The following is a 12374-nucleotide window of genomic DNA, read 5'->3' as shown; positions in this document are numbered from 1 at the left end:
ATTCATTTCGCCCGAAACTACTATTTTCAGTATCTGAAGTAAAAACTTTCTTTCAAGCAGAATTAAAAATAAAGCAGCCGCTTTTAGTACTGTTTATGCAAGATACAGAAGTTCTCACAAAAAACGAACTTCTATAACCGCAAAATGGCAATATACTCACCGGATATTATTTAATAAATTTAGAAAATATTTTTTAATAGAATGCATCACATCCGCGTAACATTTTTATTAAGGCTTTACTCAATGCTTTTCTGTTCGTTAAAAAAATCACCACTTCACTTTCATTCATTGCCGTTGGTGTTACTGAATGGACCGGCAAACACAGCTGGTTGCATGGGACAAACAGTGGCAATCAGCAAAGGCAAAAGCTGAAGCACACAAAAGCAGTTTAAGATAATTATTCAATTGCTGGTAAATAACCAAACGAGTTATGAAAAAAGTATATTCACACATACATACATACATATACATATATGTATAGGTATACCAATCACAATGAGTGGGATTAGTGACAGAAAGTAATATGCGTGAAAGTGAATAATGGAATGAGCGGGAGGTAGAAAAAAATCAAAAAACAAAAGGGCAAAGTTTGAGCAGTTTATTTATAAATAGAAATAATATAAATATATTTTTTAAATGTGGCTATGGAATTACTCTGAAATCACTACAACATTTTAAGTTAGAGCTAAATTTGGGATTGCTATCTCTATATGGATATGAGTCTATTCAGCTCTACTCATATAAAATATATCATATTTCATATTTTGATTTGAACTGGTACTTTGGCGTACTTACATAATCTCAAAAGCCAAACGACGAAAAAAAAGATAATAAAAAATATGGTAAGCACCTTAAAAGCTGATCAAACGCAAGCACAGCTACTTTTCCTAAATCATGTCAGAAGAAAAATACTAACAAAAAAGACAACAACAAAGTCTATGCTTGTGGGTCTGTTTTGCTATAATAATGAAGAAAGTTTTAGTGACCCATAAATTGAACAATATATCCATTCCGTAATTATGTAATGTTATTCGTATCTAAGAGATGGCTCACTTGCTCACTTGGAGGAAACATTCTTTCGGAATAAATAGCGAAACTTAAAACTTTTAGAGGGCCTATGTTGAACTCAGATTTGTCAGAAACTTTCATCTAGATGAAATTATTGGCACCCAAATGTCTATTTGCACTTGAATCGGAAGGAATCTTAATCCACCGAAGAATTTTTCAACCAACATTTGGGAGGTTCATATGTATTTTTCTTCAGAGTAAACTTTCAATGCCGGAAATTCATGGTGGCGTAGAATTAATCGTCTAACTTTGTTTTTTTGAATAACTTTGTTACTAAATTAGAAAATTAATATGATTTTGAATGATAGGAATCCTTATTTTCACCTTTATGCGCCCCATTCCTTGTCTATTTGTATTCTGCAGCTGTCCCATGTCAAATATGATTGACGTACGAAGCCATTTGAAAAAATTATAAATCTGCCTATAGGTTGTTTAATTTTGCACCACCTTGTCCTGAGAAAAATCCCTTAATAGGGGCTCAGCTAAGAAAGTGGAGTATAGATCTTTCGAATCAGTCTTTAATCCGTCAAGGCACCAACCTACAAAAGCTGAGTGATTGACATCAAAATATTTTTGTTTTTTGTATTTACTTGCGAACTAATTATGAATAATTAATCCATTAAAGATAAACGCAGGGTTCTAGGGCCTTCTGTCAATATTATATCAATATTTTGTTTAGATTGCATTTGTATTTGCAGTATCCCTTTAGCCAGGTAGTAGGTGTCTTTATCAGATCCCAGCTTTAGTTGCACGATTCCATATCAAGTGATGCAAGTATAATATTTTGGGTATGGCCTTCAATTTTGAGTGTAGTAAAAAATAAAGTGAATAAATTTTAAACAAATTTAATAATTTTGGGATTTATTCAATGTGGAAAGTTTTGGTATGGAGTTGCTTAGTCTTCTTCAGTCTTTCTTCACTAACTAATTAACTTTTTTTACTTTTTAGAATAAATTATACTTTTTAGAACATTCAAATTTAAAGTCAAATATTTTCGTTTTTTAGTAGCATTATTATTTATTCTATTTTTTACCTTTTAGGATAAATTATACTTTTTAAAATTTTTAATTTTTTTTTTTCAAAGTCAAAAAGTTTTGGGTTTAGTATGTTTATTTTTGATTCTCCTGTTTTACCTTTTAGGATAAAAATTAAAAAAAATTTTTTTTTCGAAAATTTATAAATAGTAAATGTTTTTTTGTCATTTATGAAAAACACTCAGTCAGATTGTTTGTTATTTTTCACATTTATAGCTGAGACTAGTTTTAGAGACACATCTGTCAGATAAAATCTTCTGGATAACTTCTCCCCATCAGCTAACACTTCGTAGGAGTTTTTAGAAAGACTTCGAAGTGAGACACAAGCAAGAGGTGCTTTGGGGGATTCACACTTCTTATTTACATTGAAATTGGAAGTTTTTTAACTCCAGTTGCTCTTCAGCCAGAAATTGTAACCTTAAGGGTACTTATATATTTTTCTTTGAAAAGTACACTTGTCTTTTACATCCTTATCCTATGACTCGTTTTGAAACCATTAAGGGAAAATAGAGAAACAATTCATAAAAATAATGGACACGATTGACAAGTCCTGCCCATATATTTTATTTATTTTTTCACAAATATTTATATACATACATATACATAATTCGCGCTAAAATCCTTTTTGGGTGTTCGGCCGGACTTGTCCTCCTCTTTGTCACTAATTTTACATAAATGGAGAAACCTACAGTTTAAAGCCGACTTCAAATGGCAGATGGTTCTTTATGAAGAGGTTTTTCATGCTAAGTTACACTATAAGACATGTCAGTGTCTTCCGAGGAGTGGCCGCTATTAGAAGCAACTTTCTCTATCTACGCTTCTTGCTCAAAGTCTCGTATCTGCGCTTTTCCAAATAGTAGAGTTTCAGACTTTTTAATAAGAATTTTTATAAAAAATTTTGGTATGCAGTTTTATGGCCAATTAAATTTTTGGTGCAAAAAATCTAAATTTAAGTCGCTCAAAATTCTTTTTGATTTTTGATACATTTTTGTTTCGACGATGTCTCGCATTGCTTCGTTATAAAAAAGTGTCGTACATTCATTATAACGAGAAAATGCGCAACATCGTCAAGGAAAAGAATTATGAAAAAAGAACGAGAATTTTTAGTAGCTTCAAGCGAGTAGACTATAAAACTGCTATAAAAGTAAAAATTTTCCAAAAGCTCTGTATAAAAAATATAATATTTTGCTGCAAATAGTAACAATGTTTAAAAATTTTGTATTAATTTAAATTTACTTGGATTTCATAACAGAACTATTACAAATATGAAAAAAAATTATCTTAATTAATTTAAAAAAATCAAAGCCACAACAGATCACATGCCACTCACTTTAGTACAAAAATGGTTACTCTATTCCATCATCAGTTATTTATTTTTCCTGTTATCTTATTTTTGTTGGTGTTGCACACTTTTATGAATGAAAAATGAAAAGTATTTATTTTTCGAATCTATTCTGTAAACTAACTAACTTATTAACTACCGGGCTAACTAACGAAACTTACTGAAAATAAACGCAAACATTTTAATTTAAAAAACACAAATATATTTGTTCAACTTTTGCCGTTTATGTCCACGCGTCTCTAGCCAACGCCCAAAAATGTCACTAATTTCTTCGTGACACACGCCCCTGAACGTAAACAAAGTGCAAAGCACACACACATGCTTACACATACATGCATATGTATCCACGTAAATCATTCGCAATCAGAGACTTAAGTGTCTCGAGAGTACAGCCGCTGCCTTTGATTGAATAATGAGCCGGTTTGTTTGACAGCGCGCGAATTGCAAAATTTTCGCTTAAGGGAATTCATATGGAAATAACCACAAAAAAACAGAAGCAAACCAAAATTAAAAATAAGAAAAGCAGAAATTGTGTATTCACATGTAAGTATGCTTGATTGGCGTATTAATAGTGATAATTTGTTCGCACGGGTTACTCATACGCCGCGGTGTGCAGTGGGGGCATATATGGTGAGTAACTGTTGCGTGTGTGCAAGTATGTATGAGCATTTGAGTTGGATTTTTTTAGAAAACAGATGTTTTGACTCATTTGAGTTCCATGTTTTGACTCATTTGAGTTCCAAAGGCAAAAAATAAATAACAAAATTTATTTCTTGTAAACAGAAAAAAAATTATCAACAAATGCTTGCGAGTCCCTCCCGTCAAAGTAACTGCGCTAGCCGCACAGCCAATTCTTTATGCACATAATAAACTTGGTTTTTCGTAAAATTTTTAACCACTTTTCTAGTTTTTTCAAGTCTGTACCTTTATTTTCTTTTACTAATTCGTCGCTTTATTTTTATTAAGTGCCAGCGCGTCGAGTGGACGACTTAAATTCAAAACGGAAGTAGTTTGTTATGCGAAGCTCATAGCTTTGATTCATATTAATTCAACACAAATAAAGCAACAAAAAAGACAAACGCAGCAGCAATGCCCGATGCATAGCAACTATTTTGCTGCTGAATCAACGACGCTGTTTTTTCAATAAAAATTGTCAATTGCGTTTCATTGCTTTTTTTTTGCCTGTTTAGCTCCTGCGTGCGTGCAATTAGTAAACAAACAAAAAAAAAAAAAACACACACACATGGAAGTTAACTGCTTTATTGAAGTGAATAAAAGTAACAAGAATAAAAAAAGTGATCAATTTAATCGTCCAAATTTTATTTATAGCTGCTGCTGTATGTGACATTTTAAAGCCGGTATGCGTGTAATACTTTAGTGTTCAGAAAAAGTTAAAAAAATACGTACGAAAAAGTCTCCTCGTGTAAACAAAATTAAATCATCCCGAAATTAGCGTTTTTCAACTCGTGAACTTTTTTTTAATTTGTAGCAAGCAAGCATTTACTTGCTCCACTTTCGATTACTCAACAGTTTTATTGTTTTTTACATCTTGGTTAATTATTTACTTATATATGTATATATATAGATACATAATTGCTGCTTCGGATTTGGCGAACGGCAGACGGTTTCTTATGAGGAGCTTTTTCATGACAGAATTACACTCGGGGGCTTCCCATTGCCTGCCGTGGAGCGACCGCTGTTAAAAACCAGCATTTCCGAATGGTAGCCACGTACCGCCCATTCGGCTGTGGCGGTCGAAAATAGTGCCTAGAATTTAAATTAGTTATTTTTAAGCACGCCAAATAAGCAACCAAACTTTTTTCCTCCCTTACCTCGAAATGTAAGTGAAATATGTGATTTTTTAGTAGTTATTTTTATGCCACGCATTACTAAATCTCTTCTCCCTAATGTTGGTGTGACTTACGTATACAAAGTAGTGGTTCAGTGAAAGCATGGAACGGGCTAGGCTCCTCTGTGCAAAGACATCTCAATTCATCTTACCATAAGCATCTGACTCCTTTTCAGATATACCATACTCGTACAAGGAGATGTTATATGACTTGTGGCCTCAACATTAGAGCCTTTAATTGCGCCCCCACTAAACATTTCACTGAGATGTTAGTTTTTTTGTTTTCGGAATTAAGTCTTGAACTAAATTATATGCAACCTATCATGCAATAGGGTCTCATGACTGTGTATCATTTTCGAAATTAATCCACGATTCGATTAAGCTCACAATTTGAGATATTTCTTGGCATAATTTTTTAGTGAATTTAATATGAAAAAATGAATGTCCATTGCAGCACTCCGCGTCAAATACGCAACTCTGGTGTTTCTGATGGAGAGAATCTCCTTTTCGGGTGTGCGCCAATGCATAAGCTGGCGCAAAGTTAATCATTTGTATTTGTATTTATTTAAGTGGGGATGTATCGAATGCCTCGCTTTTGTTTTTTTTTTAGAGCAACATTCGACAGTCACGAGTGAAAATAGATTTGTGATAGATTTTTTGATAGAAATGAGACGATTATTAATTAGCGCATATAACTCAAGCATAAAATAAGTACGTTTTAATTTTTTGTAGGAATTCATGTATGAAGATTTGTTTGTAGCGACTGTGCTTGCCTGTGGTATACGTACACATACATTATTGTAAGTAGGTAAAATTACTTGGCAACTCTTCATGTCAGCATCAGCGTGGCGATGAGCTCTAGCAGCAACCATTTTGACAAAGCGAGATTCTTGTATTTTTTTTGTAAATTATTTATTAGTGTTTTCATTTTAAATGAATTCATGGACTAAATTCAGAAGGCCCGTTTCAACAAGCAGAAGTTAGGAAGTAAGATTTGAATAAAATTTTAGTTTATGAGTTTTAGCTGTGAAATTATGCGTAGAAGGTTGCCACCTATTTTGAGCTATTTAAATACTAAGTAACGAATTTCAACACTGCTATGAAATCCAATGTATCATTGACAGCTTTTATTCAGCATTTTTTTGTGCAGGGTTGCCACCTAATTTTCAAAAACAAAATGTTTAGCGTAATTTTTAACATACATATTTAAGCGAATAGGTTTGTAGTAGGTGGCACAAAATAAATCATTCATTAATATTTGTAATATACTAAATAAAACCAAAAAAATTACTTTGAGAGATGCAACTCTTTATTTTGACCTTTACGCGCTCCATTGCCTGTCTGTGCGTATACTGCAGCTTTTTAGTTCAAAAGTGCCAAATGTGACTGAAAAATTAAAATTTTAAAACTTCCAATAGGATGATTAATTTTGAGCCACCTTGAATCGTGAATCTAATGAATTATTGACAGCTTTAATTTGGAATTTTTTTTTGCGGTGCTGCCATCTAATTTTCAAAAAAAAAATTTATATATGTATTTAACATATTTAAAGGAATATGTGTGTATATACAAGGTGACTGAAAAAACTACAAAACTTCCGATAGGATGATTAATTTTGCGCCACCTTGAATCGTGAATCTAATGAATTATTGACAGCTTTAATTCAGAAATTTATTTTTACAGCGTTGCCACCTAATTTTTAAATTAAAAAATTTATATAATTATATATTATATATTGACATATTTAAAGGTATATGTATGTATATACAAAGTGACTGAAAAAACTACAAAACTTCCGATAGGATGATTAATTTTGCGCCACCTTGAATCGTGAATCTAATGAATTATTGACAGCTTTAATTCAGAAATTTTTTTTGCAGTGTTGCCACCCAATTAAAAAAAAGTATATATTTATTGACATATTTAAAGGAATATGTATATACAAGGTGACCGAAAAAAAAACTATAAAACTTCCGATAGGATGATTAATTTTGTGCCACCTTGAATCATGATTTGGTATGTAGGTCTGCCTTAGTTTTTCCACTACTTTTAAGCAGTTATACATATATAAAATATGTATTTAACAAAAAAAATTTTATTTAACAAATATTTTTAAATTTTTGTTTATCAAATATTTTAAAATTTTTTGGACTGCATGAAAATATTTTGCCATGGCAAAAAATTAATTTTCTTTTACTCATTTTTTGCTTTCATTCTTTTCGAGCTGATGTGATGATTAATATTGTTCACCCGTTTTGCTTGTTCTCCATGTCATAACTAACTCAAAAACCGAAGTATCAAAAAACAAAAAAAAAAACGGCTGCCAACTTTTAAATTTACTATGCCACCCTCTGTTTAAGTAAAGACTTTGTAGATAGATATCGAAATGCATTGTGGTAATTTCTGCATACTTATCTAAGAAAAATGTGTTGTATTATGCCACTATTGAAGTAAATGAGCGATATGTAAAATACTAAATTAAATACAATAAAATATTTTGTTTTTATGAAGAATTAATGTGTGACATCACTCAGTTTTGTTTTTAAAGTCGATCCTATACAAATTGCATTTTAGAGTTTACTTGGCGAAAGCTCCATATTTTGTTTCTTAATTTTAATTCATAATACATGCGCCAACTGCAATTCAAATTACACTGAATGACTGAGCTAAGGAAATGCCTCTATTTTCGCACTAATTTTTCAAAAAAAAAATTTCTATTCACTGTTTTAATGAATTTAAAGCAAACTACAACAATATTTTTGCTTTTATCTTTTACTTTCTTTTGAAATATTTTTTTTGTATATACAGTTATCGAGCAAGCTTTAATGTTACCTATTAGATTTTCGTCACATAAATTCATGAACTCATCTTTATTTAGAATTCTACACGCATTCACGTTTACTACCACCTCGTTCGTAATGCGTAGTGTTTTGAATCTTAAATTTGAACGTGCCGCAGTCTCGGAAATTTGTTTACGCTGTGACATTGAATAATTTCGGTGAGGTTATTCGGAACTTTTTTATTTCCCTAAAACATTTTAATAGTTAAAATTTTCAGTTCTTTGTTTCGATGGCAGTTGAATTTATTTAAAATTTTGATAAGAAAAAAGAATTATTATATGGCATGCTCTTTAAAATTTTTGAAATCTGGTTTTTCGTTATTTCTAGTTTTAAATTTGCAGACGTCACATGCACACTTGTTTTTATACCAATTACGCCATGCTGAAGTAAGCTGTTCGACACTAAAGTGAAATAAGCAGAGTGGCGCAGTGGAAGCGTGCTGGGCCCATAACCCAGAGGTCCGAGGATCGAAACCTTGCTCTGCTAACACATGAAATGCGGGCGTTCGGCATTGGCTTTTTTTAATTCAAAAATAATTTTACTTGTTGTGAAATGCATTCCATACATAGGCATTTATATATAAAAGAACACCACTAATTAAGGAATATTTAGGGGGCTTATAAGCGTAATAAAACAAGTTTGCCTTGTCATTGATATTAATAGAGCGAAATAGAAATAGGCTGTAACTAAGACTCTGCACTTCTTTGAATTGTTTGTAGTTTTTCAACCTGCTTTTTCTTATTACGCAGGCATTACGTAACTAAAAAAGGTAATGCATTGTAATTTTTTTTACTGGTTCGTAGAAAAAATGAACACACATTTTCATGTGTCCCTTTTAGTGCGGAGGGCGTACCGAAAATAATTATTTAATCAATTTTAAATATTCTAAAAATAGAAAGGCAATCCGGTTCTGTAAGAAAACTTATTCCTATAACTACAACACGACTTACGATAATGCAAGAATCTGAGGACTGACTTTAACTACAAAATTGGCATAAGGCAGGCTGTTGCCGCTCGCAAATTGAAATGCTTACATCCACACATTTGAGAAACATTGAAATCGCCCAACTTTAAGGTTAGAAAGAAGCAGCGTTCAGCAAAAAATATTTTTAATAAATTAAAAAAAAATAAGTTTTTTGATTAAACGTTCTTAATTAAAAAAAAAATTATTTAAAAGAAATATTTTTAATAAATTAAAAAAAATGATTAAAAAAAGGTATTTAATAAATTCAAAAAAAAGTTTAAGTGTTTTATTTAAAAAATATTTTTAATATATTAACAAAAAATGTATTTAAAAAAATGCATGTAATAAATTTAAAAAACATTAAAAAAATAAATATTTTTAATAAATTCAAAAAAAAGTAAAAATATTTTTTAAATAACTTTTTTTTTTTTAATTAAGAGGGTTTAATCAAAAAACTTAATCAACCAAATGCATTTAAGCCTCTCATTAGTTAAAATGATTTTTTAGATCAAATTTGTTTTTTTAACAATTTTCAAGTTCTTAGACAGAACACTCGACCCAGGTCCCATTAAACCTGCAGACTATTGTTGGGGTGAAACATATTCTAGTAGGCTATTTAGTACTAGAATTCCAGGTAGTCGCAAAACTTATTAAAACAAGTAATTGTTTTTTAAACTAAGTGAAACAACATTTATTAAAAATATTTTGTTAAATAAGTTTTTTTAATTAAGAAGGTTTAAACAAAAAAAAATGTTTTAACTCAATTCCGTTTTCTCTTAATAATTCTCAAGTTCTTAGCTAGAACTCTCGGTCTGGGTCCAATGAATCCTTTTGATTACTGTTTGGATGAACCATATTCTGATAGGTTATTTAATACTAGAATTCCAGTTAGACGTATGTATATGTTGAGTGACAATATACCTGGTTGAAAAAACTGCTTGCAGTACTTTACTGATGTCTCAAAGCCTGGCGATAAATTTTGCTTTGGCGTCTACTGTGGGAAGCTAAAAGTAAGCATTTCCGCTCGTCTCCCTAATCACTGTAGCGCCTTTCAGGCAGAAGTTCTCGCCATTAGTGAGTTGAATGTCTGGTTAGGCAAAAATGTGCCTGTCTTTAGAAAAGCCTATATTTACTCCGATAGCCAATCAGCCAATAAATCTCTTAGTGGGGTTGTCAACTATTTCATTACTGCTCGCATATGCCGGGCAGAGATCCCCGAGAAGGCGGAATATTTCTGCATCCATTTGATACGAGTGCCAGTTCAAATGACATGCTAGGGAATTGTAAGCGAGAGAGAGTGCTACCACTCGTCTTCCCATTGGTAGGGAGATTGTATGTATACCTCACTCAACCTACAAACTGGTAGCATTGTCACTTTATCCAGCACAAGATAAATTGATAGAATAAAGAAAAAGGTCTCTATGTTAGTTGCTTTGATCACAGGCCACTAGGTCCTATGCCCACATGCGAAAAGCTTGAATATACCTCATTTAGACTAATGCAGAAGCTGCATGAATGAGGAGGAAGAAGAGTCTGTCGAACATCTTCTCTGTCAGTGTCCTACGTGGCATGCCACTAGATTTAGATACTTTTATTCGTCGTTCTTGAATGATACTGTTGACCTTAGAGATATATGTAAGTGTCAGGCAGATCAATGGGTTTGCACTGAAAGTGAAATGGTTTAACATGAAGTAGCAGGTAAACTGCTTCTGTGGTGCCACAATGGATCGGCAACGCTTTAAGTGAGTTTGTTTAAAAACAGACTGCCACTTCGGTCTACCTACCTAGATAGAAGGAAAAAAAGTAATACAAAAAGAAGTTGTCTGTCAAGTCGGTCAAGTCAAGTTGCAATTTTCAAAACAAAATTTTAATTTTATTTGTTTGATAGATATTTTGTATGGATATAGAGAAGGAGGTAAATGGAATCACAATGGAATTGATCAAGTTACATTTACACAAATGTGAAAAATTACGAAACATTTATCAAATTCATAAAAGATATCTTCAATTTCGATTGTGCATCAGACGTTAATAAGTCAACAACACTAAGAGGCAACATCATCGATTTGCCTTTTTCAAGACACTTTACACTCGAAACACTCCCTTTCATTTCCTATTTTTCCTATCATCGACCTATTCTCAACAGAGAAATGGTTCATTACCATGCACACAGGAAGAAGGCATATGCAAATACAAGTATGTGAATTTATATACAAATGCGCATATACATACATATACATACATATATATGCTCACTCAAGTAGGACAGAGCCAGATGTCGAACGTTGCCGAACGCGGGGGCCGATTGTGCCTCTTTGTTGTTCGTTCCCCGCTCTCGCTTGCAATTCAAGCAAGGTAACGCCGCATGAGCAAGATAACGACGCATTTTTTGGTGCGTGCAGCCAGCTACATCGAATTATAAGACGTTATCACGTCAAAATTGAATTTAGTTTTCTGATTTAAGAAATGTCTGCACAAAAGCTTTAGGCTCTCAATTTTTAATTAAAATACATTTTCTTAACTGCTTTCGCTAATTAGTTTACAAAATCTAAAAATAGCGAGAAATACTTTAAACTTTTGTTGTTTTTTTTTTACAGAAATTCAATTTAAAAATAAACCCTATCGAAAAAATATACTTTTGCAAATGGTAACGTGCGTCAATCCTATATGAAACTTCTGACCTAAACAGCTGCAGTTATAAACAAACAAGTAAAGGAAGGCTGGAGGACCAAATAAAGATTTTCATCACTCAACAACATTTTGTTTTTTTTTTTTTGAATTTTTTTTAAAAAGTTATTCCAAAACAATACTGGATGATTAATTTTGCGCCACCAATTATATGGTTATCATGATTTTATTTGAATATTTTGTTTGTTTTAATTCAAATTATATTATTGGCTGAGAATTATTTTCAATCTCAGGGCAGCATAGTTTGGGTGAACCATATTTTAATATGCATTTTAGTACTAGAATCTCAGTACTAGAAAGCAGTAAAAGATACCAGCTTAAATTAACCGCTTAATACACAAAATTTGCTTTACCGTGGCGGTACAGCGGGCGGGTAAATAGAAACAAAATCTTTTATTTTCATTTGCATCAAAAGGCCATCATTTTTTTCTGCCCTGTGCTTTGACTAGGAGGAATAAAATGTGCAGAGAGATGTTTTTATAGCAGTTCTTTAGTCCTTAAAAATGTCGAAAATGTCGAGAAAATAAATAACAAAAAATAAATAATAATTTTAGCTGAAATTTGCTATACAACGTCTAAGTTTTTGTAT

General features: G+C 31.9%; 1 protein-coding gene and 1 non-coding gene across 2 annotated transcripts in view; one reads left to right on the top strand and one right to left on the bottom strand.

Moving 5' to 3' along the window:
* The window catches only part of LOC128868630 (putative inorganic phosphate cotransporter), a 132183-nt gene that overhangs the window by 69267 nt on the left and 50542 nt on the right, over positions 1 to 12374 (bottom strand). The gene's annotated exons all lie outside the window — the stretch shown is intronic.
* Positions 8548 to 8619, top strand: Trnam-cau (transfer RNA methionine (anticodon CAU)). Its single transcript has one exon. It is a non-coding gene; the product is annotated as a tRNA-Met (tRNA).

This window comes from Anastrepha ludens, chromosome 6 (assembly GCF_028408465.1).
Source record: "Anastrepha ludens isolate Willacy chromosome 6, idAnaLude1.1, whole genome shotgun sequence".
NCBI classification, from domain to species: domain Eukaryota; kingdom Metazoa; phylum Arthropoda; class Insecta; order Diptera; family Tephritidae; genus Anastrepha; species Anastrepha ludens.
This window is presented reverse-complemented; position numbering and strand designations above follow the sequence as displayed.